At 38.1% G+C, this 4,888-nt stretch overlaps 3 non-coding genes across 3 annotated transcripts; 1 reads left to right on the forward strand and 2 right to left on the reverse strand.

The window, feature by feature from the left end:
• Positions 1–474: 474 nt before the first annotated feature.
• TRNAS-GGA (transfer RNA serine (anticodon GGA)) lies at positions 475–546 on the reverse strand. Its single transcript has one exon. It is a non-coding gene; the product is annotated as a tRNA-Ser (tRNA).
• A 310-nt stretch (positions 547–856) lies between these two features.
• TRNAS-GGA (transfer RNA serine (anticodon GGA)) lies at positions 857–928 on the reverse strand. Its single transcript has one exon. It is a non-coding gene; the product is annotated as a tRNA-Ser (tRNA).
• A 958-nt stretch (positions 929–1,886) lies between these two features.
• Positions 1,887–1,958, forward strand: TRNAS-GGA (transfer RNA serine (anticodon GGA)). Its single transcript has one exon. It is a non-coding gene; the product is annotated as a tRNA-Ser (tRNA).
• Positions 1,959–4,888: the final 2,930 nt, after the last annotated feature.

Raw genomic sequence — 4,888 nt, forward strand, 5'->3', positions numbered from 1 at the left:
TGCATTTCTGAGCGCTGAGTCCAAGAAGAGGCTCGCGTTTCCGTGTACAAAGACTTCGGACACTCTGTACAGTGTGATAGACCTAGTGGTGGTAGAATAATTGCACGGAGTTACGAAATATTAGACCAATCAACAATTTGAAAAAAAAAGAGAGAGAGAGAGGTATTTGCACAAATCTGTTGATGGCAGGCTAATTGAACTCGGAAAAAAATGAAGAATGAGATATCTGAAATTTGCTGCTGTTTATAAGCAAAAATGCGTTTATTGCATAAAATTCATTTTTTTAGTTTGCTTTGAAATATTAATTCAACTGCTGATCTCTTATCAAAAAGCGGGTAGCCTTTTTTTGGTATTATTTGTGCTAGTTTTTGTAAGAGTATGAATTTTATATTACTTCTTGCATAAAATGTTTTATAAAAGCAGAGGAAATCAATATTTTAATGATGAGAGAGAGATGGAACGGAGAAAAATTCTCTCCGGCGCCGGGATTTGAACCCGGGTTTTCAGCTCTCCGTGCTGATGCTTTAACCACTAAGCCACGCCGGATACAATCCCGACACCGTTGAGAATCGTCTCAGATTAAGCTCCATCTCTTGGGTTCCCTCTAGTGGCCGCCCTCTGCACTACGTCATAGATGTCTATGCACGCAGGACCGAAGTCCATACATGTGTAGAGGTGCACTCAGATGAGTGACTGGTTGGCCGGGGTCCGACGGTATGGGCGCCGTCTTTAAATCACAAAGTGATTTATTACGCATATCATATTTATTTTGATGTACCGAAGTACATATGATATTTCCATGCAGATATTCTGCTTTCTCAGATGATGAGAGAGAGATGGAACGGAGAAAAATTCTCTCCGGCGCCGGGATTTGAACCCGGGTTTTCAGCTCTCCGTGCTGATGCTTTAACCACTAAGCCACGCCGGATACAATCCCGACACCGTTGAGAATCGTCTCAGATTAAGCTCCATCTCTTGGGTTCCCTCTAGTGGCCGCCCTCTGCACTACGTCATAGATGTCTATGCACGCAGGACCGAAGTCCATACATGTGTAGAGGTGCACTCAGATGAGTGACTGGTTGGCCGGGGTCCGACGGTATGGGCGCCGTCTTTAAATCACAAAGTGATTTATTACGCATATCATATTTATTTTGATGTACCGAAGTACATATGATATTTCCATGCAGATATTCTGCTTTCTCAGATGATGAGAGAGAGATGGAACGGAGAAAAATTCTCTCCGGCGCCGGGATTTGAACCCGGGTTTTCAGCTCTCCGTGCTGATGCTTTAACCACGGATACAATCCCGACACCGTTGAGAATCGTCTCAGATTAAGCTCCATCTCTTGGGTTCCCTCTAGTGGCCGCCCTCTGCACTACGTCATAGATGTCTATGCACGCAGGACCGAAGTCCATACATGTGTAGAGGTGCACTCAGATGAGTGACTGGTTGGCCGGGGTCCGACGGTATGGGCGCCGTCTTTAAATCACAAAGTGATTTATTACGCATATCATATTTATTTTGATGTACCGAAGTACATATGATATTTCCATGCAGATATTCTGCTTTCTCAGATGAATTTTTCTCCGTTCCATCTCTCTCTCATCATCTGAGAAAGCAGAATATCTGCATGGAAATATCATATGTACTTCGGTACATCAAAATAAATATGATATGCGTAATAAATCACTTTGTGATTTAAAGACGGCGCCCATACCGTCGGACCCCGGCCAACCAGTCACTCATCTGAGTGCACCTCTACACATGTATGGACTTCGGTCCTGCGTGCATAGACATCTATGACGTAGTGCAGAGGGCGGCCACTAGAGGGAACCCAAGAGATGGAGCTTAATCTGAGACGATTCTCAACGGTGTCGGGATTGTATCCGGCGTGGCTTAGTGGTTAAAGCATCAGCACGGAGAGCTGAAAACCCGGGTTCAAATCCCGGCGCCGGAGAGAATTTTTCTCCGTTCCATCTCTCTCTCATCATCTGAGAAAGCAGAATATCTGCATGGAAATATCATATGTACTTCGGTACATCAAAATAAATACAATATTTTAATGTTAAACTACTTAAGTATAATTATATTCAAAATGCAACAACATCATTATTCAAAATTAATAAATTTAAGGGAAACCAATGCAAAAGTAATAATAAATATTCACGAGAATAACCCAAAGAACAAGAATAAATACCAGAATAATATATTCCATGTTGACTATATGAATAAAGGTATAAAGTATAGGCAGCACTAAAAAAAGATAAAAATATTTATTTCAATGGCCAATATCTCGAAACAGGTTTTTGGCGCTTGAATCACTATTGCTAATCATTGTCCAATTGTGGTAGTTGTTATGGTAGTGATCTGCAATATAAATTTAATTAATTTGTAATGTATTTTTTGTACGTGAAATATTTTTCAAGAATTCATTAGCAATAACTCATTTTGTCCGAGACTTAGGACAAGCACAACTGTATAATTTTATCTATAGATATTTAAATATCACCGGTACTTCACTTTGAAAACAATCAGACACAGTTACATTCATTCAAAGAATACACTACGAATTTAATGTTTAGGTTCAATGTAACATTTTGTGAGGGAGCAATTTTCTAAGTTACACATACACTCACACATCCTTACATACATAGAACAAACTGCTCAGTCTGAAGTGTTCTTCTTTAGCCATGAAAAAGTAAATCTGTGTTGCATACTGAAATCAGATATTAATTGTGAACTACTTCCACTATTCATAATTTATATTAAATGAGAAAGATCTCATCCATCGAAATAGAGTTAGGAAATGATCCCAGGATAGAGGTAGCATTCCCTTGCTGAACCGCAATTCCAATGCGTTGACGAAGGAAATTGATACATCTAGGATCGCCGGTGTTTTGGGCGTAATAGATTGACTATTGATCAGATTTTTTGTATTCGACAGATATTGGAGAAAAAATGAGAGTATAAGGGTACAGTACATCAGTTATTCATAGATTTAAAAAAGGCATATGACTCGATTAAGAGAGAAGTTTTATATAATATTCTTATTGAATTTGGTATTCCCAAGAAACTAGTTCGATTAATTAAAATGTGTCTTAGTGAAACTTACAGCAGAGTCCGTATAGGCCAGTTTCTCTCTGATGCTTTTCCAATTCACTGCAGGCTAAAGCAGGGAGATGCACTATCACCTTTACTTTTTAACTTCGCTCTAGAATATGCCATTAGGAAAGTTCAGGATAATAGACAGGGTTTGGAGTTGAATGGGTTACATCAGCTTCTTGTCTATGCGGATGACGTGAATATGCTAGGAGAATATCCACAAACGATTAGGGAAATCGCGGAAATTCTAGTTGAAGCAAGTAAAGCGATAGGGTTGGAAGTAAATCCCGAAAAGACTAAGTATATGATTATGTCTCGTGACCAGAATATTATACGAAATGCAACTATAAAAATTGGAGATTTATCTTTCGAAGAGGTGGAAAAATTCAGATATCTTGGAGCAACAGTAACAAATATAAATGACACTCAGGAGGAAATTAAACGCAGAATAAATATGGGAAATGTCTGTTATTATTCGGTTGAGAAGCTTTTGTCATTTAGTCTTCTGTCAAAAAATCTGAAAGTTAGAATTTATAAAACAGTTATATTACCGGTTGTTCTGTATGGTTGTGAAACTTGGACTCTCACTTTGAGAGAAGAACAGAGATTAAGGGTATTTGAGAATAAGGTGCTTTGGAAAATATTTGGGGCTAAGAGGGATGAAGTTACAGGAGAATGGAGAAAGTTACATAACGGAGAGCTGCATGCATTGTATTCTTCACCTGATATAATTAGGAACATAAAATCCAGACGGTTGAGATGGGCAGGACATGTAGCACGTATGGGCGAATCCAGAAATGCATATAGAGTCTTAGTTGGGAGCCCGGAGGGAAAAAGACCTTTGGGGAGGCCTAGACGTAGGTGGGAAGATAATATTAAAATGGATTTGAGGGAGGTGGGATATGATGGTAGAGACTGTATTAATCTTGCTCAGGATAGGGACCAATGGCGGGCTTATGTGAGGGCGGCAATGAACCTTCGGGTTCCTTAAAAGCCAGTAAGTAAGTAAGTAAATAAGGATCGCCGGTACAGGACAGTAGGCGTGTACCAATTTGGGTCATTAGATCTTTAGCGTCTCTACACCACGGATAATTACACTGTATACTTAAAGTGAGAATGAATGCCAATTATCACGATGTTAACCCTTAAATTGACAAAGTATCCTATAGGACTCAACATTTTAATTTATGCTATAATTTTAATAAATATTACAGAAAATAAATTGAAGCAAAGTTACAAAATAATATACAGCAAAATAAGTTATAATGTGGACACTGCATTAGTTATTTTCTTTACAGTCCGATGCGGTTTATTAAAAAGGAACATGAGACACATATTTCTTCCAATTTAAGGATTAAGTAAGTATAATAATTTGTTCCATGGATAGCATCTATTGAAACATTTTTCTTCTGAAGCATGTAATCTAACTGGTCGTCTTTATTTGCGATTCAATTCTCTTTGCAGACGATTTGGTATTATTAGCACTTTCAGAAGACGACCTCCAAAGGTCAATATATAATTTGCAGCAAGTAGCAGCCACATACAATATGGAAATTTCAACAGATAAAACAAAAATTATGGCATTTATGGGAAATACCCAATACAAAGTAAAATTTGTCTCGATAATAAAATATTAGAAAGATGTAATAGTTTCCCATATTTAAGTTACAATCTTTCCATATTTGAAGAATTGGACATATCATAGAAAATGAATAAATACACAAGAGCTATGGGCATTATAAATAGTGTGATGAAACTATCCTTGGTTCAGAAACACACCCGCAT

The sequence above is a fragment of the Periplaneta americana genome, chromosome 1 (assembly GCF_040183065.1).
Source record: "Periplaneta americana isolate PAMFEO1 chromosome 1, P.americana_PAMFEO1_priV1, whole genome shotgun sequence".
Classification (NCBI taxonomy): domain Eukaryota; kingdom Metazoa; phylum Arthropoda; class Insecta; order Blattodea; family Blattidae; genus Periplaneta; species Periplaneta americana.